This window comes from Cricetulus griseus, chromosome X, assembly GCF_003668045.3.
Source record: "Cricetulus griseus strain 17A/GY chromosome X, alternate assembly CriGri-PICRH-1.0, whole genome shotgun sequence".
Classification (NCBI taxonomy): Eukaryota; Metazoa; Chordata; class Mammalia; order Rodentia; family Cricetidae; genus Cricetulus; species Cricetulus griseus.
The window spans coordinates 98393358-98403945 of NC_048604.1; positions in this window are offsets into that span (position 1 = coordinate 98393358).

A 10588-nucleotide genomic window follows, 5' to 3' on the forward strand; every position below is an offset into this window, starting at 1 on the left:
TTGCTTGGGCAAGTTACTTATGCATCTTCAGGTTCAAGTTCTTTTATCTGTGGAGCGGGGATAATTTATGAAGGTCAATAAAAAACAATCCCTGGTAAGACTGTATGGTATTTATTCCATCTGATTAATTTCAGCTACTTATCACTATTACCATAATTGCCATTTAGGGATTGAAGGAAAAAGATGGGCTTTGGAACAGCTCAGAAGACTGATGGATCTCAAATCAATACTCATACCAGTGAATCACCAACTCTTCTATTTACTTGAGGGAAATTTACAGCTGCCATGTAAGAGGCTAGACAGTGGTGCTGAGCAAGAGGACCACTCCTTAGACGCCACTGCCTTTCTAGAATGGAACAACCACCTTTTCTTCAGAAAATGGGATACTTGATGCTGAAGGTTTGCTAAGTGCATGCTAGAGCTTTTTGAACAGTAAAAAAAAGGCAGCATGTGATTAGTGGCACAAAGGAAGGGGGAGGCATTGAGCAAGACAACCACTCTACGCCCTTTTATAAAGGTCACTCAAATTAGAAGAGACAGGGCAAGGAAAGTGCAGGAGGCACAGCTGGAGGCAAATTGGTGAGACAGAGTTGAATCCTATGTTGTTGATACAAAGTTCTGCCTACAGAGATCGGGTACACAAAGAGGACTTGTGGGCATTATTTCTCATTATTTCTTCAGAAACCTCCATGTGCTGAGTCAGTCTCACTTCTTAAATCCACTTAGGCTGGTAGTGTTTCTTCCCATGTAAGCGAATGTGGGCAGGTGTTGATTTCTCAAAGCTCTGTTAACATTGGGCCTTCCACAACAGTATAGACCGTTCTAACAGTATTTTAAGAGTAAAAGTGCATTGAGACTTGATGTCTACTATCTTCTAGATTCAAGGATGTTGGAAAAGGCTAATCAGGGAATTCTGAAGTCATTTCAACTAATTATCTATAAGGACTCCGTCCATCTCTAGTGTTGTGTTGTCTTCTAGGCAAGTACTGAGCATATGCAGACCTTTGTTTAGCTTGTTGTTTAGTGTTGAGCATAAGGAGCTTGTGACTTATGAAAATGACATGCAACAAATATAAACAGAAGAGTCCCTGTCCTTGAAGAACCCACAATAGGATTGGACTGTGACAATGTATTTTCTTGTGTGTTGAGGTAAGGATGTCACTTGGTCGTCCATTGCAGTCAACAGAATCACATTTTCCGCTCTTCCAGAAAAGTCACTCTTACGTGGAACTTTAATAAGAAGGGGGTGATGGGAGGAGGCGAGGGGGATGGAAGGAGGTGTGGAAAGGAGAACTGTGGTTGCAATGTAAAATGAAATAAAAAATACAAATTGGAAAAAAGAAAAAATAAGAGAGGGGCAAAGATTTGGTAAAATTTAGGAGGGTAGCTGAATTCCATGAAATTAAAGAGACAAGAGAAAGTTTCTTCCCATGGCTATGTGCTGGTATTGCTCTTTCCATCAGCCAAAAAAATTCTTGAATATATATATATATATATATATATATATAATATATATATATATATATATATATATATATATGCAACTAAGGTGAATTTGTTACAGTGTGAGTATGTCCAGAACAGAAAGGGGGGAAGTGCAAAATAAAATAAAGGATACTGGATCTGCTGGGGAAGACTTTTCATTTAAGATTTTAGGTTGGGCATTAGCTTATAAGATACAAGTCTTTTAAAAAAAAGTGGGCCAGAAAAGATGGCTCAGTAGTTCAGAGTATATACCACTCTTGCCGAGGACCTGATTTCAGTTCCCAGCATCCACATCTCACAAATCCAGCTCTAAGGGGACCCCATGCATTTAGCCTCTGTAAGTACCTACACCAGCATGGGTGTACCCACACACACACACACATACACACAGATATACACATACACATAATTAACAAAAAATTTAATCAGCAAGATTGTCAGGGGTGCATTGCTAAAACACAACTTCTGAGGCCCTATCCTATATGCACTATTTTAAATCTTCAATGCCAGAACTCAGAAATTACTATTTTTCATTTAGGTCTGCAGGGGATTCCAGATCTTTGCTGTACTAGGGGCTAATGAGGTAAACAGCATAGTCTCTAGAGATCATGTCAACATGACAGTATTTTTTTGTATCCCTTCTGCTGAGGGAGTAAGAAAGGGAACATGTTTCTATGGGTTCTTGCTACCCAAGAGTAAATCCTTAAGCCAGCAGTGTGGGCCTAACCTCAGGGCTAGAGGGCATGGCTCAAATGGTTGAGGCATTTGCTTAGGCCCACCTAGCAACCTGACTTCAATCCCTGAATCCCACAAGGTGGCAGGAGAGAACTGACTCCAGAGAGTTGTCCTCTGACCTCCATGCTGTGTGGCACATTAATGTTGGTGCATGCTCACACATATACAAAATAAAATAAATAAATACAATTTCAGAAATGCAGAATCCTAGGCACTACCCCGGACCTCCCGATAAGCTGCATTTAAAAGAAATACTCTTCACTATAACAAGATGTATACTAATGTCTCTGGAACATGGATTTACACATCAGGAATATCTGGGAACAATGGGTTTGCTCAAGTTCAGCATGGAACCAGCAACTGGACCACTTCAAAATTCAGCTAAGAACTACTGCAACCCTGCAGTTCAGTGTGGTAATGCATGCTTGTAGTCCTAACACATGGGAGTCTGAAGCAGGAGGTTTAAGAGTTCCAGATTACAAAACAAATAGATGAAAAAATAAAATATTGCACCAGGACTTCTTTATATTCCTGATAATGGCTGAGAATTTCCCCCAGATTTCTGATAATGGCTGAGAGTTGTCCCGGTATCTTAGAGTACATCACCTTATCCAGGAGTAACACTCCAATCACAGCGATCCACCTGCCTCTGTCTTCTGAGTTTTGAGATCCAGGATATGTGCCAGTTCACCCAGCCATAGGAATGTGATTTTCCCCTTTATTTTAGGAATGTCACTCTGAGATTAAAAAGCAAGGACAAGATGGAAGTCATGCTAGAGGGAAATTCTAAACCTGTTCTCGTGCCTACTGAATTCACTACAAGAGTGAAGGAAGGTAAATGAGTCAATGGAAATGAGAGATGAGGGCAGAGATATAAGTACGGAAGAGAACTGAGAACAAGAATGTTGAATGCCACATGGTCCAAACATACAGTGACAGAGTCAAGAGTTGAGTGACATTCAGCCTTGATGAGAAGGTGATATGCTGAAGGTCGGTGGGCACTGGGCAAGGTTTTAATGTGAGATTTGTAACAGCTGCATGGAGAAGCTGTGCAGAGGACTGCAGCAACTCTTGCTTGAAAAGAATCAGAGATGTCAAATTTTAGTGCTGCAGCAGGAACAGACAGGGCAGATGACTCTATCCAGACCCTACAAAGCTGGGATGGGTTCAAGTTCCCTTTTCTGTTTTCAACACTCTGTGACTTTTCACAGGCTGGGAAACTTCCGTCAAAGATGAAGGGTGTGTTCCCAAAGTGTCAAGTGTCAGTCTGAGCCTTATGAAGCTGCAGAAATAAATGCACATGGCCAGAGAAAGCCTGGAGAGGAAGCCCACATTCTTAACTCACCTCAAAGCTAAAGGAACAGCCAATGTTGTGGTTTTTAAGTCTACCTGTTCTGTGTGCTAGCCGGCCCTAAATGTGGGCAGTACCAGTCTACAGTTTGGGGTCCTGAATTGAATATAAAGAATGTGTGGTAATTACAGGAATTTATGGCTCCCTGTTTCCTGGCTGTTGATTCAGTGTGCTCAGCAGCCTCAACCTCCTTCCATAGTAACATCCCCTCCATGATAGACTGTACCCAGGAACCAACAGCTTAAATAAATGCTTCCTTCCTTAAGCTGCTTTTGTTAGTATTTGATCACAGCAATGAGACAAGTGGCCAATGCAGAATGTGTCTCCTTAGGAAACCAGGATCAATTTTCTTTCTCTTGTATGTGGACTGTACTTAGTATCTTGATTCTAACAAGTGAAATGATGAGGCAGAAATGGTGTGTGACTCCCAAGACTAGATGGTAAAAAGCATCACAGGTTCTTCTTTGGGGTCACTTGCTCTGGAGGAAGCCAGCTGCCATGTCATGAGGACACTTGCTATGGTTTGCATGTGTAATGTCCCCCCACAGGTCCATGCATTTTAGCATTTGACCAGAGACGGTGGTGCTGTTTTGGGAAGTCACGGGACCTTTGTGACATGGGGCCTATCTGGATGATCTCGCCTGACAGAGGAGGGCCTTGAAGGATGTCTACCTCTAGTTCTGAGCCTGCAAGATATAACAAGCAGACACAAGGTCCCACAGCCCTAGAGCAAGTCATCATGCCTTCCCCCGTCAGAAAGTTTGTCACAGGTGCTAAGAAAATAACCAATACAACATTAAAATGGCCTTATTGATAGGCCTAATTGATGAAGATAGCCTAATTGATGATAGCTGTGCAGCATTTTAGGAGTGGTGCCTCTAGAGACAACCAAGCCTTCAGATTCCTGAAGCCTTGGCCAATACCTGACTGTAGCTTCATGACAGCCCCTGACTCAGGACACCCAGCCAGACCACTCCCAAGTCCGTGACGACCAGAGACTGTGAGTTTAAAATGTTTGTTGCCATTAAAACACTGTTTGATGGTAATTTGTTATACAACAATGGATTCCACTTGGTCATTAGAATCAATGAACAGGAGGAAGAAAGACAAACCACTTTAAAAGAAACAAAAAAAACTACAAGAGGCAAGATGAGACTTGAATTTTTAGACAGGATGTTCAATGAAGGGAAAGTCTGGTCAAGCCTGGAGAAGTTATGCAGACTGCAATGCACTTGTCATCCAAGAACACCAAAGTTTCTTATCTGGATAAGATGTATGTATTTTGGAAATAGTATAAATGAGATGAACTTAGCTGCTCAGCCACCATATATCTGGAAATTAGACAATTTATATGCCATCTCTATCTGCTCAGTGATCTCGGGCAAGTCAAATCAATTCAATGAACATTATTTGTTACTGAAGTGTTCTGTGCTGTGGTTTTCCATCTGTGAAATACAGGGACATTTCCCCTTGCTTATGCCTCAGAACAACAAGATGCACCAGTCTTGACCAGTAACATTTACAACATGCAAGAGAGGCACCATCCTAAGATCAGCCACTTCTTCTAAGTCTTTTCCCCCTCCCCCTGAAGAGTGTTGAATTTCTGCCTATCTATAATAGATGTCTGACACAACAACATGTTGCCTGGATGAATCCCTTTTTAAATATTTTACTTTGAAATAAGTTTAGGTTTATAGAAAAGTTGCAAAGACAGGGCAAAGATCCCAGATATATCCATCACCCAACTCCCCGTGTTATTAACATCTTACAAAACTAACAGATTCACATTGGTGTAATACTATTGTACAAACAATATACTTTATTCAGACTTCTAATTGTTCTACTGTCATCTTCTATTCTAGGGTCAAATTCAAGATGCTTCATAGTAGGTAGTTAATAATAATGATTCTTTGGGCTAGTGCTGTATCTGTGACAGTTTCTCAGACTTTCCTTGTTTTCATACTCTCTCTGTCTCTGCCTCTCTCTCTCTCTCTCTCTCTCTCTCTCTCTCTCTCTCTCTCTCTCTCTCTCTCTCTTTCATTGGGATTGAAGCCAGCTTTTCTTTTTCTGTACTTAAAAAAAAGTTTTTGATAGACTGGCCTTGACTCCACTGTAGCTTACACAGGCCTCAAATGTGTGACCCTTCTTGCATTTCAGACCTGTGCTACCATACCTAGTTTAATCTTAACACTATTTTAGAGACTAATGGCCAGGTATTTTGTAGCATATCCTTCAATTTTGGTTTTCCTAACACTTTATTATTAGACATGGTAGATGAATTCTGGAAGGAAAAACCACAGAAGCAGGGACTTCCTCATCAAATCTTATCCGGGAGAGTGTGTTGATTACTTCTATAACCAATTAGCAACATTGGTGACATAAAAGAAGAATGTGTTCTCCCAGTTCTGTGTCCTAGAATTCTGAAATGAACCTTTAAGACTAAATTCAAATTGTTGTTCAAGCAGGTTCCTTCTGAAGGCTCTCTAGTGCTGTGTTTCTCAATCTGTGGATTGCAACCCCTTTCACAGGGGTCACCTATCAGATATCCTACATACCAAATATTCATATTACAATTCATTTATTTTTATTTTTATGTGCATTTGGTGTTTTGCTTGCATTTGTGCCTGTGTGAGGATGTCAGATCCCCCTGGAACTGGAGTTACAGAAAGTTGTGAACTGCCATGTGGGTGCTGGGAATTGAACACAGATCCTCTGGAAAAGCACTTGGTGCTCTTAACCTCTGAGCCATTTCTCCAATACCAACATTAGGATTCATAAGAGTAGCAAAATTACAATTATGAAGTAGCAACAGGTGTAATTTTATGGTGGGGGTGATCACAACATGAAGCATTGTATTAAAGGGTCACAACATTAGAAAGGTTGAAAACCACTGCTTCAGGGAGAATTGGACCCAGTATTCCTTGACTTATGGCCATGTTACTCCATTCTCTGTTTCTATCATCATATTTCCTTTTTCTTAGATAAGCAAGTCTTCCTCTTCCTCCAACTTATAAGTACCCTTGTAATACATTGACCCCACTCAGATTATCCAGCATAATCTCTACATCTTAAAATTATTAACAAAAAATTCTTTGTTTACAAAGCTTTCTTTTGTCTTGTAAGGAGGTATATTCATATTGGATATAGGTCCAGGGCTTGGATACTTCTGGAAGCCATTATTCAGTACACAACAGGGTATTTGCTATTCCATGTCATTCCTCAATAGCGATGGTAAACTTGATCGCTTGGTTAAGGTGGTGCCTGCTAGGGTTCTCCATTGTGAAGTGATATTTAGGGTAATAAGGTCCTCGGGAATTACTAGAAGTGTGCTTTTACTTATGTATAGATAAAGAATGATGTTGACATTATGTAGCCATTCAATGTCATATAGAAGAAATGTTATGCTCTGCCAGACCCAGTTCTAGGTCCTGGAAATACAAAAATTATTAAACAATGGGGCCTGATTCCAAGGAGCTAATTGACTTCTGAGGAAAACATTTTAAATTTCTTTAAGAGAAATGATCTCATCAGTCAGTATAAACAAGCATTCCTTTTAAACAATCTGGAATTTGCTTCAGTAATATTCTTTGATTGTTTGATGGGTTTCCGGCTATATAAAGATGAAAATGAGGGGCCAGAGAGATGGTTCAGTGGTTAAGTGTGTGTAGTACTCTTGTAGAGGACTGGAATTCAGTTCCCAGCACCTACATTGGATGGCTCATAACCATCCATAACTCCAAGTCTAGGTTATCCATGCCCTCTTCTGGCTTTTTGGGGAACTGCATTGATATATGGGAATAAAACTAGGTGTGGTGTCACAGGCTTTTAATCTCAGCCCTTATAAGGCAGGAGGATCAGGTACTTGAGGCTATCCTGAGATACCTAATAAGAAACTGTCAGAAAATGATAAATAAGTGAATAAAGAATAAAGGAAAGTATTGTTCTTATAGTTTCTAAAGTATTATTGAACTTACTGTATTTCTCACTTTTAAATGCTCTTTTGAATTCTCTTCTCAAATATACAGTATTATTTCTCAGCAAAACAGTTTAAAATTCCATTGGTTTTCTACTAACAAAAATCTAGTTTTAGCCAGGCGTTGATGGCACACGCCTTTAATCCCAGCACTCAGGAGGCAGAGGCAGGCAGATCTCTGTGAGTTCGAGGCCAGCTTGGCCTCCAGAGCGAGTGTCAGGATAGGCTACAAAGCTACACAGAGAAACCTTGTCTCGAAAAACCAAAAAAGAAAAACAAAAAACAAAAAAGAAAGTCTAGTTTTTGTTTTGTTTGTAGCAAATGATCCAGGCTGAGCTTCCAGATTCTAGGTGTTCATGGAACTGAAGAGACTCTAGGTGTTCATGGAACTGAAGAGAGTCCTAACTTCTCATTTTACCCCTGACCCAGTCTGTATAATAACACACCATGTTCTTCTTGAAGGAAGATGCTAGAAAAGACTTACCCATAGATTTTTTCCCCCTCCAAATGCCAGTATGGCACTTCAAACTCAAAAGTGGTTCCATGGGAACTCTCACTCAATATAAAACTGCTGTTATTTTTACTGCTTGAAGGAGTCTCACCTTAAATTAACTCCAAGTCTTGTCTGAAATACATTTCCCATACCAGCTTCTTCAAGTCAAATACTCTTGACGTGGAGCAGCTAAGAAACACACAGGGAATAGACCAGTCACACACTGCGGGATTCATGGTTCCCTATTCTCCGCCATATGCAGCAGAGGCATTCTATTTAAATGGCTTTGTAGCTACCTGCTTTTGATTATGTCATTTTTAAATAATATTTTTATTAATCCTTTGAGAATTTCCTACAGTGTATTTTGATCATATTCACCCCAACTCCCCCTAGATCCACGCTCTCTACCCTTATCTCCCTATCTACTCAACTTTGAGTTTTCTTCTTACAAATTTTTAATGCTTTGAGTCCACTTTATGTTGCTTGGCTACTCTCAGGAATGGGGGCCTTCCCTGGAATGTGGTTGACCTACTAGGTGTCACACTATTAAGACAACTGTTTCCTTCTCTCAGCAGCTACCAAATGCCAATAGCTCCCTAGGTCATGGTAGAATTTCATGCCCACCTCTCCTCCATCTTGGGATTTTATCTGGCTTGAGCTTGCAGAGGTCTTTTCAGGGTGTCACAATCCCTGTGATTTCATATGTGCAACTTCCCTGTTGTGGCCAGAAAGCAATGTTTCCCTGAAGCCGTCTGCCACCTCTGGCTTTCTTTCTGACCTCCCTGGGCCTTGGGGGTCAGGTGATATAGAAATCCCATTTAATTCTGAGCGAGCCATCAGTTGAGGGTCAATTTTTAAAACTCTCTATGCTACCACGTTTTTGCATACAAAGAGAATCTAAAGAACATAATGATTTGATTTTCTTTCCATCTTTTTCATTGCAAGATTCAAAGGAGATAACAAATTTAAAAAAGGAATTTTAAAGCCTATGCATTTCTAAACAATTTCAAGTGACTACATAGTCAGTTCTTATCATTTATGAGACCTGATGGTGATCTAGATTGTCTTTAGAAGTCATTATTTTTGTTGTTTAATTAATTAATTAATAATTTTAAATTGTTTTTGTTTAAAGCAGACTTCAGTATACTTTTTATTAAGGGGAAAATGATAACTATTGTGGACTTCGTCAAGCTTTAAGGCTGACTCAGGGAAAGCCCCAAGAGACAGTGGAAGATGAATGAGTGTGGCTGCATTCCAAGAAACTTATTTAAAAAATGGCATGCTGGCTCACAGAAACTTGCTGGAATAGTTATGGCTGAAATGGTGTAATAATCAGGACTTGCTTCAACACCATGTGGGAAATGGAGAAATGTGCAGGGGCAAAACCAAGATGGGGTGACGGTTACTTAAGACTGGTTGTGTGTGGGGTGCATGCTCTTCACGTGGGTCCGTGTGTTCTTGAAACTCTCCATTACAGACAAGCCTTTCCGGAGTCCAAAATATAATTCATCATGAACGTAGCTCACAGTGTCATCCATGGAACTCCTCTCTTAACTGGGAGACCTCTGCTGAGTAGGAAGAGTGGCGCTTCCTACTTCCAAGCTGCCACTCCACCCTTCAGGTGTGCATTGCCCATGCTCCACATCAGTCAAGGTCCAAGAATGAAGCAGCATGGGCAGCAGGTGATTTCATAGTGAAACCGGGAAATGCCTCATAGATACATTGGAAATTTTCTGTTTGTACCTCTTTCCTACCCGATCTTTTCTCATTTCACTCTATGGACATTGTATTTTATTTCCAAGACATGTTCTTGCCATATATCACTTGTCTGGCCTAGTCCTGCCTTTGTAGCCTAGGCTGGCCTTGAACTCATGATGATCCTCCTTCATCCTCCAAGAATGCTGAGGCTTTAGGCCTTACATTACCACACCTGGTTCTACATTAGTGTATTTCAAATGTGTTTGTGTTTCATACAGGCCAAGCTAGCCAGATAGTTAATGACTGGTGCAAGAGCTGTAGAAAGAGGTAAGGACAGAAGACACAGTCATAGAAAGATTGATTCTCTTGTGGAGTCCTTACAAACAGCCCATGGTGCAGGGCTATCTGTACCCCGCTTCCAGGAGAGGAGATGGGGAGCAGAAGCAATATGGCTGCACTTCCACTCTGGGAGCTCAGGTACAGTTTTCAGGGTAAGGAGTAGAAACACAGAGATAGCCAGGGTTCAGAGTTCTCCTGGAAAGTCACCTGAACAAAAAGACATAAAGAGAAAAAAGATATGCTGGAACACAAATTAGCAGAAACTATGGATAAAGAATTACAGAACCAAAAGCATGGCCTAGAAAAAGAAGGGAGATAAAAGCAAGATGGAGAATCCAGCAGCTGTAGCTACAATTTCTACTTAAGGCAAAAAATATGGATTTTTGCTTTGTTTCTCTTTTTGTGGGGTTTTTACCTCTGGGGAAATAAATATGTTGCTCATTTCCTAGCTCGTGTCTATAGCCACATTTCTTTAATATCAAAGTAATTTAAGATAAAGAGTCGAAAGGCACAG